Genomic DNA, 17,029 nt, shown 5'->3' with positions numbered 1-17,029 from the left:
TGTAGCCTTTCAAACATGCTTGATAAATGAAAGTCTGAAATGGTGTTTGTACTGCAGCTTAAAAATATGCATATTGTAAAGCTATTCAAAAGTAAGGAGTTGAACCTGCACATTGGGTTTCAGCCATTCAACCAAAGACAGAACGATGACTGAACTCATTCTTATATTTTATAGAACTAAATTTAATGGTGAGCACAATCACGCTCTGTGGTGATTGTTTTCAGTGCTGCTTTATTAAGTTATATAATGGCAAGAGTTCAAACTCCAGAGATTGTTGAAATGGTAGATTTAGAGACTACGTTAGAATGCTTGTCAGTAACAAGGGTATGGGTTTTCAAAGTGCAGAGATTTTTACCTAGATACCGCTGCAGCTTGTGATTTTTATTTGAATAGTTTGGAGGTTTTAGACTTAATACCCTGCTCTTTAAAAATGTTTCAAAATCTTGTTTTATTCCCCAAAGATTTGTTTTCTGCTGTTGCGATTAGATGATGACAGCTAGCTGGCTTTTAAAATTGATCAGGAAGTATTCTGGCAGTCATTCAGTGTTGTAATAGCACTTTAATGGATATGAGCTATTCACCCAGATCAGACTCAATGTCAAAACAGGCGAAAATACAGCTGTCACTCTGGACAAGAAGTTACACATATGCAAGCAGCTGCTAATAATACTGGAAAGGAAGCCTTATAATAATGCTTTAAAGGTGCATGTATGTATATGCATACATACTGCTTCTACATGTGTAGATCCCTCATACCAAACATACTAGAGACATTATTTTCTGGCCGTGGATGTCATTAGGAAGAAGAAAAGGGGAAACATGCTCTGACCTGTGAGGAAGTTGTGATAAGTTCATTATGTGCTGGTGGGCTCCCAGGTTTTTTGAAGTTAGAAGCTCTGAATGATGTGTTGCTAGGACTGTGGTGTACATTTTATCTTTTAGCAAAATGATGACTTTACTGTGGGTCTTCATTTAATGCGTGTGTTGTGCTGTTGGTTTCAGGGGATCTTTGACCATGCATATAGATCAAGAATATGGCTATAGAAATGCAGTGGCTTTTAAAAAGGCAATTTTCTGACAGAAAATTTAAAAACAGTATCTTAATGCTCTCTATATGTTAGAATCTCATTTTTTTTGTCAGGGTACTTTGCTCTCCTTTGTGTGTGTCCTAGGGTTTAAACTGGTTGCATATATGGTTTATTTTAAGGCCCTTTGATGTCAGAGGTAATTGGATAATCTTCATGTGGACAAAAACATTCATGCTTTCCTATTGTGAAAGGCATGTATAGTTGTACATGAAGAGACTGCGTTTGATATAAATGAAAACTATGATTTCTAGGTATGGTATGTTTTCTTTCCTATTTAGAATTTTAGTGTGGAGATAAGTAAATGTGGAGTGCAGAAATGCTTTGCTGTTTGGCTAAACAATGCTCAAAAAAGTCAAGAAGCAGTGAGATTGGGGAACGCTTTGTACCCCCTTTAAAATACAGTAGCGCATCTCTTGCCTACTATAGGCCATTGCCAGAGCTAATTGGATGGTGATGTCCTTGCTTGATATTTCTATTCTTGCTTGAATTAATGAGTCTGGGGGCCATAGAATTTTAGCTTGATGTGTTTCCCAATGTTAAAAATATGTGAGAATTGGGATATGCAAATTTACAAGAAATGCAGGATGTCCTCCGAGTATATTAAAAATGTTCACATAGCTCCCTAAGCTAGAAGGACAAATTCAGATGTTACAGGAGAGTATTTTGAGAAGGCCGTAAAATGAAGTCACTTATGTTGTGCTTGTATATAAATGTAAAAATTCTGTAATGAGCTCTTAGAGTTAAATAATATATTATTATAATTGTTATTATAATAACATTTTTAATACAACTATATTCCTGAGCTTTCTCTTTTTCAGACACACATTAAACCTACACACACCAAACCATATTCAGCAAGTGTGGGGAGGATAAAATTGGTCAAAAACTTGAAGATTAGTTCTTTTGTGTGGCTCAGAGGCATAGGAAGGACTCTGAACAAGCCAGTGAAGCAGTCCATGCTAAAATGAGAAGTTGTCTGCCTGGGCTGAGACATCTGAGACGGGGCTGTCCTTGGGGACAGTGAGTAGAGGAATGTGTGTCACCTGAGATCATTGAAGCACTGAGAGAAGACGGAGTGGGACTAGCCCGTCTGCAGGTCATGGTGGCTAAAGCCCTGCTGGTTTTTGTGTCATTTCTAATCTACAGTGAAAATAAAAGTAAGCATTAGATAGTGCTACATGTGACATGCATATCAGCAGTACGCACTTAATAGACTCATTTCTGTGCCTCTTTAGACATGTAGGTCTGTATTAGACTTGAAATTGTGCCCACAAAAATGGAACAAGGTCATGTTCTGCATAAGCAAATCTGTATCGTGTATTGCTTGCTATATATCTGAAAGCTAGACATCTGTTGCATCCTCATGTAACCCCCTTCTGGAAAAGGGAGTTGCTTGCAAGCTCATGTGTTCCTCCTGGATGGCTGGATTTTCAGAAAATACTGAGTTTTTAAGTCTTTACAAAGTACAGTTCAGGAATTGTATTGTTTTGGCTACTTACAATAGGAATCTCTTTGCTCTAGCAAAATTTTTTAAAGGGAAAATGAGCAGTATAGTATTTACTTTCAGATGCTGTGGGATTACTTATTGTTTGGTTTTTGTTTTGAAGTCAAATGGAATCGGGAGAAAAAAATCTCTTTAAAACATTAACCACAAAGAATGTTTTCTTACCTGCAAATTGATTTTTTTTTTCTCTGCAATCGTGTCTCCCCCTCCAACACTGAAAACTCACTTCTTTGAACAATAATATGTGATGTTCATCTGCCTAATGCTCCTTTTCTTTTCTGCTCTCTTGCTATTCTGTGAAAGATTTACAGTGCCTATAACCGCTCAGCATATTGAGAAGAAAATACACACCTCTGCACTCCTTTGACTTACAGGCTTTTAGAACTGGTTCCCACCATGGTAACCACATATGGCTGTGGAGTCAGGATCATGGCAGACTCACAGCACAGGCATCTAATGACTTGCTGTGCCTGGTATAAATTGCTCAAACAGCATCCTTCCAGGTTTTCCTCTCAAGGGAGCAAATGCTTTAAAGAATGACCTTCCTCTGCCCCAGCACGTCAACCTGGAAAGTTTCTATTTGCTATTGAATTCTTGACAAGTAATAGGCAGTACTTAAACCTACTTAGGACGTAAAATGTGAAAGATATGCTTTTTTTTTTTCTTTAAACCAGTGTTGTTTTCTTTAATATCACATAAAAAGTATGTTGCTTGCATTTTAGATTTTTCTTCACTATTTTTTCTTGTGCCAAGGCATCAAAAAAGGCATTTTGTTTTTAAATGCCTCTTCTAAAACTAGAAGACCTAAAATATCTTTTCAAACCTATTGTCTCAACCTTCTCATCCCTGAATTACACAATACTAAAGTGTTCATTCCCTCAGAATTGGAAGGACTAATAGTACCCTCTATGCTTTCAATAAATGACAATACTAAAAATACTCATTATCTTGCAGCCCTTTTTCTGAAACATCAAAACCATGAGTGTTTTGCTCTAACAGAAAACCAGTTCATTTTAAGTCGTCATTAAGCAGACAGCAATTGCTGCATTGTCTTTGGGATCAGCTGTTCTAATGCAGGTTCTGAACTGAGTCGTGCTACTTCCCCTCAGTGGAAATCCCAGAAGTTTTTTTATAATACTTTTTCTAGTGCAAAATTAGAAATTATTGTTAAGATTCAGGGGACAAAATGTTATTAGACACCAGAAAGAATCCATACCAGTTGTCCTCCTTTTTTTAAACTGAGAAAAATAATGTGCAATTATGGCTAATTACATATAATCCTTAGTAATCCTCCACAGAAAGTACAAACTGTCAGGCCACACAGGTTTTTTTCAGGACTTGAGTTGTTTACGTGTGAATCCGAGGGTTTTTTGGTGGGTGTGTTTTTGTGGTGGGGTTTTTTTTTTGTATTCTTTAACAAGTTCAGTTCAGCGCTGACTTCTCAACAATCTTATATTTAATATGAAATGCTGGTTAGGAAGGTGGTGGAAAAAAACTAGACCCAAATAAAGCTGAAAAAGGTGATTAAGCATAACTAAAACTGGGGGGTTTTGCCCTTCTTTAGGAAGAGTAATATTTGTGAGGTTTAAAAGTGTTATCTTTGGAGATCATCTCACTTAGGCAAACAGTTCATATGAAAGAAACATCTGTGGATGTTTCCCATATATCTCTTGTTTATGCTTTTATGGGGGTGTATTTGCTCCTTTTGTATTAGTTGCAGTGGGGGGAGAATTCTTTCATTCTCAAAAGAACTGTGTGACACTCGTATTTTGTATAATCAAGGTCTGTTGGATTTTGGTATCCTTGTTTTAAACAACAACAAACCAAAAAAACCCACCATGCAAAACCCAAGCAAATCACAAGTGGTGTGGATTAAGAGACAGAGTCGTAAATGTGCATTTCCAGCAAGCTTACTTCTCCTCTAGGGATCGAGTCGACTGTGCAGATGCTCGCTGTGCTTTAGGTCAATCTGTGAAAATGTCTAGGGTAGAACTGAAAGTTTCTGTTCACGCCATTTACTCCAAATGTTGTAGGTTGGATGAGATTGTTGCTGAAGTGGCTGAATGTTTTGGTAAAAGCACCTTACAAGTAGGAGATGCAATTTAATGCTTTGCACTTGATTGAGTTTCATTTTTTCAGGTTGTTGTTTCTGTATAGGAAGTAAATGGCAGTGCAGTTTACGTGGAACACACCCACCTGCCAGGCTCGCCTTTGCTTAAAAGCATGTATATTGTGTCTGTAAAGGCTTGAGGTTTTTCTTGTTTGTTTTTTCTGGCTTTTTTTCCTTGCATTTTTTTTTTCATTATCCAGAGAGGGGTTAGTATTAATTAACACACATGCAATATGACCATTTATCATTTTCATTGTAAGGGTCTAAGGCTGAGCCTTTTACACTCAGTAAATATTAAAAAAAAATTATATATATGAGAGGTTAGAAAGACTCTTGAAGTTTAATTTGTCTATTTACCACCACTATTCCCTGAGGCCAGTATTTTATGCGCACACCTTTCCAGAGCATGCTTTACTGCTAATTGAACTTAACCCAAGCCCCTTTGCCTGTCTTTTTTTTTTTTCTTTCTCATTCCCATCCCTTGCACTCTTGAAGAGAAAACTATACTCAGATTTCAAATTTCTTTAAATCTTTAATCAACTTTTTTTTTTTTTTTTGACAGCACAGGTCACATTTGTTAATGGGGTGATGGAGGACTTTGAGGGAACGGTAGAACTTTGTCCCAGTGTTGTGAAATCCAGGATCTAGAAATTTTGGGGAATGCAACAGCTTCCTGCCTCTAGCCAATAGCCACTGTAACCATTCCAGTTAATGGTACGATTGGCACTCCTGCCGCACGTTTCCCCAGCCATGGTGTGTGTGGATAAGCATAGGTGCTATATGGGTGTTTGAGGGGTATGGAAGTGTATAAAACAGTGGGGACCCATACCACTGAGGTTGCTGGGCTTTGAATTAGATTTGGAATTGAAATTAGGCCTGGTGTATGATATGCAGTCACTGTGGACTAGGAATTACTGGGGTTTGGTTTTGTTTAACTATTTGGGATTTACAGTCTGTTCCGTATGGGTGGCTTGCAGGCTCTGTTTTCAAAACCGCATGTTAAAATAGGGTAGTCTCCTGTTGTCTTAATGACTTATTCTCTTGCTAAGGTTCTTGTCCATTAAAAAATATCAATCCGCTGTCCAAGTGTAAGTGGAAAAATGGCTTTATTTTGGCTACCAGTGCTGTCTGGGAATCCAGTAACAGATGTGAGATAAAAATGTCTTAATGTTCACTTTGTGCCTTCTTAATGGGAAGGGGTAGCTCTGGGTACTAGCACCATGAGGCTAAAGAAATGCCTGTTGTCTTGGCCTCTGTTCATGGAGCAGAGTCTGTAGCTACTCTACAGTTCATGGTCTTTAGGAAACAATCCCAAACACCACCATGCTTTTGGATGTTCCTCAGAGGAGCCGTCACAGGCAGTTCAGCTATACTCCACGTATCAGAGGAGATAGGAATCATATGATGCACGGTGTCAGCAGGAGTCTGTAGATCAAATGGCATTAGTGGGTTTTGACTTTGTCCGTAGCCAGCAGGTGCTAATCCGTTGAAGCCTCACTCAAAGCTGTGTAAGTTTTCTATACATTTACAGCACAGCATTATGGAAGTTGAAGAATTGTCGAAGTGGTAACTATGATGGAATTTTGCAGTGCAAGTTAATGACGTTTCCTTGTGGATCATTCTGCATGGAGTAGCTGATCTCTGCCATCACTTCAGTTTGTTAACTGTAGCCACTGTTTGAAATTTTTTTTTCTTTCCATGCACAGCAGTCTCAGCTGTTTTGTGGCAGGCCAGTAGTACACACGCACGCACACGCACTGCATGGCCACCTTTTGCCCTCCTCTGTCTTAGTGAGGGGCCCGTCTGCCCAGCTCCAGCATGGAGCAGAGAGGAGCATCTGGCCCTTTGTGATTGGAAACTTGCTGGGTAACTGATTCCTTATGCAGAATTAAGGATGCTGAAATAGACCCTGATGACAGCAAAGCTTTCATGAGAGGGTTCAAGAAGTTGACATTGATGCCTTAGAACAGTTGAAAAGAAATAATGACGTGGAAGTGAACTAATATAAATAATTTAATAGGAAATCTCTGTGCAGTCTCAGATACAGTCCTCTTTTGTTCTGAAATATGTCAGTGTCTGGCTATTTTGCTAGTGTTATGGAGCCAGTATAAAGATCTAGAAAAGTTGTAAAATATTGTCACCGGCAGAATAGCAGAGTCGGAGCACTTCAAAAGAACAGCAGTTTTTCAGAGAACAAATTATGCAAAGTAACATCGGGGGAGGGAAGGAAGGAGCACTTTATCCTTTACAGGTCTTACAGTTTTACCATTACCCTGTATGTGATCTTAACAGTTTGGGAGTTGACACTTTTACAACATACTGGGCAAAAGTGCTGGAAATTCAGTTTCCTGGTGTTGGGGAAAAAATTGAACAAGGCTAGCCTGTTATCCAAGTAACTTGAGAAATATCCCCCTAGTTATGGTTAATGCTTTACTCATTCAGAACTGATTTTTTTTTTTCTTCCCACCCCCAATTAAGAAAAGGGGGGAGGGGACAGAAGCTGGCCTCTACTACTAGGTGCCAAAATATGAATAATCATCAACGCTGTTCTACAAACCAGTTAGGGATAGTCATTAATATCCCTTGCTGGAGTAGTCAGGGTTATTTAGAATATCTGTTTGAAAATAAAATGAAACAAAATACAGTTGTGCACCACCTTTTTGTATGTTTGCTATACTGACGCATTTAAAATATTTTGTCAGGAGTTGCATTTTCTTTGCTCTGAGTGTGCCTTTGTGTGTGTGCACGTAGCTGGGAGGTTTGTGCGAACAGACTTTGTCCTTTAGTTTTTGAAGACTTGGCTTAGGTTTATGTGGCTTAATGATGTTTTAACAAAAGATTAGAATATCATATACAGTTGTCTTTATACAGCAGCATGAATACTGGAAAAAAGTAGAGTTTCATTAGTTCATCTGTAACAGTGTTCTGGCTTTGAGGTAACACTTTGTGTATACTAAGCTGGGAGGCAATAGGCCTAATCTCATATGGGTTTTGGTTTTGTGGTGGGTTTTTTGTTTGGTGGGGTTTGTTTTTTGGGTTGGTGTTTTGTTTTGGTTTTTTCTCCCCCTGCAGAGTTGTCTTCTGTTATCTGGTTGCAGTCTAATTTCCATTGTATTCACTCTGCTATAGAAATACTTAATGTCAGGAAGGAGATATTTACTGGAATACACGAGTCCAGAATTCATCATGATTCAGTGTGAAATCCGCTCGCCCTTTGCTCCCCACCCCCTCTTGAATTGGAATGAAATGTGCCTTAAACTGAAGTGAAATACATCACATGCAGCAACAGTGGGCCCTCGCTTCGCCTCTATTCCTGGTGTGAAATCGATACACTATCTTTCCTCCTGACCTGTTCTGTGACCTCCATTGCAGCTTTCATGCTGAACAGCAATTGCTTTGAACAGTCTGGGTCTGCCACAGCTCACAAATGATTCTCAGCTTCTGTCTAAAACTGGCGCTGATAACAAAGGCTTGATTTTAAATAATGCAGTTGTAGTCATATTCTAATTATGAATTACATGAAAGTGCATGGTCTTCTATTATTAAACATTTTCAATAGCGTGTACAGTATGTATGCAGCCAGAATAATTCCTCACTGAGAAGATGCAGGAGTTCTGTTCCTAAATGTATCTGATAAACTTTATGTTGTTATGGAGGAGGAGAAATGTAGCAAATACTTCAGAAGAGTGTTCATGCTCTTTTTAAGTGGAAACACATTTTTCTTTGACTTTATCACTGGCTAATGTGGTACAATTTCTTTTTAACTAACATTTGAGTTTTCAAAGGAACAAAAATTGGACAATGCGTGCATTCAAAGGAAGGGGACTATTTCTTGAACTGAGATGTTTTAAAGCTGTTGCAAAACTAAGCAAAACCCAATCCTTTGCTTAAAAAGCAAGAAATCAAAACACAGAGGGAAAAACACATTCTGCATTCCCGATTACTAACTAATAGTGATTCAGGAAATATCAGCATTTTGAAGACTTATTCATTTATTTTCCAGTGTGATTTACCAGAGGATTACTGAAAGCAAAGACGAATTGAAGATATAATAGGCATTTATGCTTGCACCAAGAAGTCTATTGTGCTGTTAGCTAGATTACTTTAATAGCCTTTACTGGCTTTGAAATCAAGAAGCTGCATGAACTGCTGGATAAGCATTCATTTTTCCAAAATTTTGTGGTAGGAAATAAGATATCCATGGATTTCTGTTATGAAATGAACATCTCTTAATGGAGTAGTCCTCTGCCATTCTTCTCCCCAAAATAAAAATGTGACTGTAGCAATTCTGGCATCATGGTTGAAGTAAAAATCAGCTTTCAACATAATATAGTTTACTAAGCAATGCTAAACCCCATAATGATAAACGTACTGTCTGGATTTCACTTATTTATGAAACTGTTTACAATGAAATTAGTAAGAGACACTATTGCTCTCTATATACATTTTAATAATTCTCAGCTATATAAACAATCTAATTCTTTTAATGCTCCTTCATGTATTCACTCCAGCTGTTACCAGCTTAGATTTCTTATGTTGCCAGAATCTGGGGAGAGAGATGTATAATAACGGTGTCTGTATAATACAAAGAACCATAAGAATGGTTGTGAATCACTGGTGACAGACTAAGTAGTATGTTACTGAAATAATAGCCGTTTGTTAAGTGATACCTGTTTGGAACGTTTTTCCAGTGATCTTTAGAGTGTTAGAGTTTTACCATTACTGTCACCTTTACTTGGAGACCTTAAGGTGTGTAAAACTTGCCGCGTTTCCAAAATGTAATCATATCACTGTAATGTAGGGACTCAAGACACACTTATTGATGCGGTATCGCTGTCTAGTAGCAGTATTAAAAACCAAACAAAAACAACTCAACAACAAAAAAATCAAACTATTATAAAAGTTCTCTTAAAACATGCCTAGAGGGGCTCGTAAGAATCAGATAACTGGGAATCAAAAGTAAAATAAACAGGTGGCGCTGCTGGGAAACTTTTTTGTTCTTCTCCCCTTCTAAGCAAGTTGAAATGCTTCTTAAAATAAAGTAGTTCTACTGCCTTATTCTCTGAGGCTTTCCGTGCCACCAGCTGTTTTCTCTCCATTAATACATTTGGATTGCCTTATGTTTTCACTCATTGTTCAGGAAGAGGTGTGTATCAAAAAGATGCCTTTCATGCCTTTCAGAATAGGTCCAAGTCAGCAATAGGCAATGAGGAGTTTGTATATTTGAGCACCAGTTAAAGAATAAATGGTCTCGGTAACATCAACATCATCCTTTTTGACTGCTAAATGACATCTATGGTTTCCTGTACAACTCCAGGTTTATTTTCATTCATTTTCGACTGATCTGTTAGTTGTTCGTTTTAAAAAGTCATTTAAAACATGTTGTAGTCTAAATGAGGATGAAGTAACGCAATGCAATATATTCAGCTCAACCCAATATTAAAGAATAGGTATGTGTGCAATAGTGTAGTTTCAAGGAATAATATCCCCATTCACTTATCTGCAAACACACACAAGCTGATATGGTAGCTTATGGTGTTGCATAAAAATTGTATTTATGTACCCATAATGGAAATTGTACTTGCAAAACAGGAGGGAGAATTTTTGTTACTTAGGAGTCAATTCCCGTTCAGGTGTGCATGCACGCTTCTGCACACGTAGTGCTACAGACACAGGTTCAGCATCTGCAAAAACTTAGGCTTCAAGTAAGCACAGGGAAAATAAATAGCTCATATTTCCATGTTGCTGCTGCTGTTATTTCTTTGTAAACACAGTCTTAATTGAATATAAACTTTCTGTGAGAGTATGTTTTGTGAGGAACTGCTGCAGAGTAGTTCAAGAACTGTTCTTGTCACTCAGGAGTTCAAGATCAATAATAGGGGTCTCCCATTCATAGGAATAATCAGTTTTAATGGTCAGAGACTTCTAAGACTGTATCGTGCTCAAAATCTTTTTGAAGCTGCACAATAGTATGCTAACCTGAAAATAAACTGGAGAGTATGTCTCACTTTTCCTTTCATGGAATACTCCCATTTTCCAAACATTTTATTAAATTCCCCTAGCCAGGGGTTTTCTTCTTATTATTGTGGATATGAGCAAGTAATATGGTGTATGTTCCCTCCAATGAATTGTTGAGCAACAAGACTTGATGCTAATTCTACCTTTCCCAAAATCTGATATCAAGCAATTTATCTTCTAAATAATACTCCTGAGTACTAAACCTGAAATGTTTTGGCTTCAGCCCAAGTAAAACTTCAGGAAGCTTATTCTCAGGAGCATATTCCCTACCTTTGTAAATTTAATTGTTATAATGAATAGAATACATGTGTCAAGATATTACTTATGAATTTTACCTATTTACTTTTTGTTCCTGAAACAGAAGCATCAAAATGACAGCATGAAGTTCACATAAAGGTTTTGAAGGCAAATTATTATTTTTTTTAAAAGGAAAAAATTTTGAGATAAACCTGCAAAACTGGACAGAATCTATCACTTTGAGGCGTTTGAAAAACTTTAGTACTAACATGCAGTAGGAAAAAACGTTTGTCCCTCTGTCCTAGGAAATCCTGTCAGTGGAAATGGATGGCTAGTAACTATGTGAATCTACCAGCAAAAAATACTGTATATACTGGGGCACTGACAAGACTGACTTTCAGCCTGTGGGGGCAGGTCTTATAGTATCAGCAGGTAGGTCGTTTTTTCCCCCCCCTTATTCTGATATGGGGGAGTGAAACCTACAGTCCTATACAGACCTCTTAGATTATGGATTGAAGATTGCATTTAGCCCTATGGGTCTGGTTCTGCTACTGATTCTATTCTCTGCCAAAACAATGGCAAACTGAGGGTCCAAGCATTTAAAAAAAAAAAAAAAAAAAAAAAAACTTCCTTTATCCTAGCAACAATACAAGCAAAACTAATTGAGAAGCATTTTTTTTGGTCCATTTTACAATAAAACATTGGCGTTTTATTTGAAAAGAAAAAAATTGCTTGGAACGTAGATGTATAGAGGAAACAAAGATGACTCCTGTGCTTGAAAACAGTGCCTTCTTAATCTATTAGAAATTTGTTATCAAATATTGATTGGAATGAGGAAAAAATGGTGTGATATTTCTGACTGTCAAAAGTTTCTGAAGATGTCCCCCATTAGAAATTTTTGAGGAAAACTTAATACATTTATGAGCCTTTTAAAAAGGGAATAAGATATGGAAGAAGCTCACTTCTGCTTTATTTTGTAGAGATTAGAAGAATCTGTGAGGGACTTCTGAGGCACCTCACTGAGCTAACAGGCAGCATAATGGCAAATGATTCATTGCTGACAGACGAAATGTAGTGCACGTTGGAAAAAACAATTTGAACTACTCATACACATTGCTGAGTTCTAAATTAACTATAACCTAGAGGAAAGATGCCTGGATGTCACTGTGGGCAGCTCAGTGAAAATCTTTGCTTTAGTGTGCAACACTAAACATAAAAGCAAACAAAATGTTAAGCTATATTGAGGGATGGGGTAGAAAATGGTATTGAAAATGCATCTAATGATACTATAGCGAGAGCATTACAACAAATATATTGTGGTATATAGATCGATGGTATGACATCACTTGAATAATGTGTTCAGTTCTGATAACTGTGAGAAAGATATAGCAAGAATAGAGCCAGTCTGAAAAAACAAAAATTATTTGTGTTTAATGTGAAGAGGCTGAAGATATTGGGTAAGTCTCAAGAGAAATAAGATGACAAATGAACACCATACAGAATACTAACAGCTATACACTGAATGCTCCTATCTACTATGCTTACAGTGGGAGATGCAAGCGAATAGAAAGTAAAATTAAAAGTTGACAATTTAAGAATACAAAAATGTATTCAACCTCCTTCCCTATGCTGTATGATTAATTATTGAATTTCACTGCCCTCTACATCCTTGATATAAAAAATGTAGAAAGATTCAGAAAGGATTTGACATTTGTTGAAGTATTGAGGACATTCACCATTTTGGCAGGGGATGGACCAAGGGTTGGGAATTCAAGACCTCACTTCACTTCTGTCTGAAACTGACCTGCTCTGTGACCTTGGGCTTCACCTCATGGTCTTTCTCAGCTGCAGATGTCTTTAGTTGTAAAGGATCCAGGTCAAGACTTACAAAATATTCCACTGCTTAACTTGTAAGCAGGTGCTAAGCTTCCTATTTAATTAATATGCTAGGTTCCTATGTAAGAATTAACTGTCCAAGTGTTTTGTGTATCCTTGTCTCCTAGATGCAGGTCCCTGATGATCTCTAAACAATACTAAATCTCATAAAAGTGTGGTTTTTTTTTTTTTTTAAAAAAAAAGCGATAGAACTATGTATGTTAAGGTACATATGAGCCAACTAACTGGATGGACTTCTGTAATAATCTTAACCTTAGGGCAGGTGTTTTTCAAAGCTGTCCGTATTATATCTGCTTATAAAATGCAGCAAAACATCAGACCCAAGTAGTATAATCAACATGGATTTTACTGCAGTCTGTGCTGCTTTATAATACTAGTGTTTTGGGGGAGGGGGGGGCAACAACAACAACAACAACAAAAAACCAAAACAAAGATAGGCTGGATATACAGCTTAGTTTATATGATAGTCCAGTGCCCTGGAAATGGCTTTAAGTCCTTCTAGCTACATGAGATTACTATCAATTTTTTAGGACTTTCCCCAGCAGAGACCGACCCTCAATTTTATGATGAGAAGGGACTCATATATGCAAGTCATCCAGAGCCTTATTTTTCTGCTCAGATATCCTATTGCACACTGCAGTAAGGATTTGGGATATGCATATTCTAAAATGATTTAGGTTGGAAGGGACCCTAAAGATCGTATAGTTCCTACTCCCCTGCCATGGGCAGGGACACCTTCCACTAGACCAGGTTACTCTAAGCCCCATCCAACCTGGCCTTGAATGCTTTTAGGGGTGGGGCACTCACAACTTCTCTGGGCAACCTGTTCCAGTGCCTCACTGCCCTATAGTGAAGAACTTATACTACTTCCTTACATCTAATCTAAATCTACCCTCTTTGAGTTTAAAGCCATTACCACTTGTCCTATCACTACACACCTTTGTAAAAAATGTCCCTCTCCAGCTTTCTTGTAGGCCCCCTTCAGGTACTGGATGGCTGCTGTACGGTTTCCCCATAGCCCTCCCTTCTCCAGGCTGAACAACCCCAACTCTCTCAGCATGTTTACATAGGGGAGGTGCTCCAGCCCTCGGATCACCTTTGTGGGCCTTCTCTGGACTGGCTCCAACAGGACCATGTCCTTCCTATGTTGGGGGGGGGCCCAGAGGTGGACACAGGACTCCAGGTGGGGTCTCATGAGAGTGTAGTAGAGAGGCAGAATCACCTCCATTGACTGGTTGGCCATGCTTCTTTTGAAGGTCCCACAGAGTTGTGCAACTTCAGGTTCCTTAGATGTTCTTGAACCTTATCTTCTCTTCCAGTGGGCAGTTCTTCATTCTCCCAGTCCCTGCCTTTACCTTCTGTGACTTGGGCAGTGTGGCTTGAGCACTTGCTTGTGAAGACCGAGGCAAAAAAGTCATTGAGTACCTTAGCCTTCTCCATATCCCAGATAACCAGGTCTTGCACTTCCTTCTGGAGAGGGCTCACATTTTCCTTAGTCTTCCCGTTATCATTGATGTACCTGTAGAACCTCTTCTTGTTGCCCTTGATGGTCCTGGCCAGATTTAATTCTATCAGGGTTTTAGCTTTCCAAACTTGATCCCTGGCTGCTTGGACAACTTCTATCTGTTCCTCCCAGGCTATCTGTCCTTGCTTCCACCCTCTGTAGGTTTCCTTTTTGTGTTTGAGTTTGTCCAGGAGCTCCTTATTCATCTGTGCAGGCCTTTTGGCATTTTTACCTGACTTCCTCCTCCTTGGGATGCGTTACTCCTGATCTTGGAGGAGGTGATCCTTGAAGATTAAGCAGCTTTCTTAGGCCACTCTTCCCTCCAGGGCTTTATCCCATGGTGCTCTACCAAGCAGGTCGCTGAAGAGGCCCAAGTCTGCTCTCCTGAAAGGCCAGGGTAGTGAGCTTGCTGTGCACCCTCCCTGGTGCTCCAAGGATCTTGAACTCCACCATTTCATGGTCACTGCAGCTATGGCTGCCCTTGAGCTTCACATTCCCTGCCAGCCCCTCCTTGTTGGTGAGAACAAAGTCCAGCATAGCACCTCTCCTCATTGGCTCCTCTATCACTTGGAGAAGGAAGTTATCAATGCATTCCAGGAACCTTCTGGATTGCTTATGCCCTGTTGTGTTGTCCCTCCAACAGATATCAGGGTGATTGAAATGCTCCATGAGGACCAGGGCTTGTGAATGTGAGGCTGCTCCTATCGGTCTATAGAGGGCCTCATCCACTTGGTCTTCTTGGTTGGGTGGGCTGTAGCAGACCCCCCACTATAATGCCATCTGTCCCTGCCCTCCCTTTAATCCTGACCTATAAGGTTCTTGGTCAGCTCCTCATCCATCTGCAGGCAGAACTTCATGCACTTGAGCTGGTTATTGCCATAGAGGGTAAGACCCCCTCCCTGTCTCCCCTGCCTCTCATTCCTAAAGAGCCTGTATCCTTCCATTCCAACACTACAGGCATAGGAGCCATCCCATAGGATCCCATAAGATCCATAGCCCTGCAGGCATGTACATGTCTCTTAAGTCCTCGTGTTTATTCCCCATGCTACATGCATAGAGCCGTTTAAATTGGGTCCCTGATGAAGCTGACTTACCAGATGGTGTGGCTGAAATTTCTTTGTGCTGCTCTTCAGGTGCTGTCCTGGTGACCTGTGATCCTTCTCCAGGCTCTGAGTGTCTATTGCTAGCACTGGCATCAAACTGGTAGGGGTGTGATGGATAGAGATTCCCCTCCCTAGCAACTTTAGTTTAAAGCCCTCTTCACCAGCTTGGCAAACCTATGACCAAAGATGCTCTTACCCTTGTCTGATGGATGGACCCCATCAGCCCCTAGTAGACCAGGTTTCTCAAAGCGAGTCCCTCGGTCTAACTAACCAAACCCCTAGATTATTCTCTCTTTGTCTCTAGCATTGCCAAATCAACAGAATAATTGTCTATGTTCCTCTTTGTCTTATTATCATTTGTATAAAACTCTGTGGTTTAGGTAGCAGACACACAGACCATAAGGGACACTTATTTCTAGAAACAAAAGTTGGTATTGATGGTATTCTATCATATGTTTTAGTGGTGCCTCTGAGCTGTTGCCTGTCTTTTCTGCCTATGCTGGTATTCCTCAAATCTTGATCTGTTGTGTTTTAGGGGATATTGTAACACCCGTACGTCCTGCTTGGAAATCTGATGGTAGAGAAAAGAATCAAGTATTTTTTTTTTTTTTTGTCCTGACTGGTGGACAGACTAGGGATAGAAATGAGTGGCGATTCTAGTGGTGGCTGGACTGTTTCAGCCCCTTTTCTTCAGGGAATAAACAAAGTGTCAGGCAGAAGGCCCAGGTAGATTATCCTCTCTTTGCCTCTCAACGTTGGTCAAATCAACAGAGTAATTGGCTATGTTCCTTTTCAGCTTATTATCGTTCAAGCTTCTGTCACATGGTAGGAAGGAATCTTGTACCAAATCCTTTATTTTAGCTTTAAAATACTTAATTCTAAAAAGGAAGGTATGACTACAACTACTCATGTGACTTATGACTATAAGTTACTCATGTGTGTAACTTAAAAAAAAAAAAAAAAGTGGTAGGACCTTGTTCTAAAGTTGTCTACGCACAAAAGGGAAATAAGAAAATGAGGAAAGAGCATATGGGGATACATAGAAAGCTGAAGTAATATAGGGGGGAAAAAATGGCCAGAGGTCAAAACAAAGACGACGCAGACAGGTTTTAATTTGGAAATTTTAAGTACATCTGAGTTTCTGTAATCTCATCTGTTTCCATGGCTGATGTTATTTAAATTTTGGCTATGAGGTAGAACTTTGGTTTTCTTTCCTTATATTAAAATTCTGAAGTTTATATACTTACAAAATAGAAAAGGCTGATGAAATGATTTAATGTTTGTAAAAATTCACAGTAATTAGAAACCTTGAACCGGATTGACATCTGAGTCTTATGTTTCCCAGTGGACAACTGTCTCTGAAAACTGAGGCCCAGGGCTGTCTGAATCTGGGCCTGCCACTCTTCATCTCTAAGTTTTCAATAAAACCCCCTTGTCCTCTGGAAGTAACGATACCATGCTGATATTCGCAGGGTAAGAAGAGGAGATAAGCCATTCAGAATTTCTCAATTCTGAGGGAGGAAGCTTTAATTCATGCTACTCTTGCTGATTAAAAAGTGAATCCCTCAA

Source organism: Egretta garzetta, unplaced genomic scaffold (assembly GCF_000687185.1).
Source record: "Egretta garzetta isolate BGI_Z169 unplaced genomic scaffold, ASM68718v1 scaffold79, whole genome shotgun sequence".
In the NCBI taxonomy this organism is placed as follows: Eukaryota; Metazoa; Chordata; class Aves; order Pelecaniformes; family Ardeidae; genus Egretta; species Egretta garzetta.
This window is presented reverse-complemented; position numbering follows the sequence as displayed.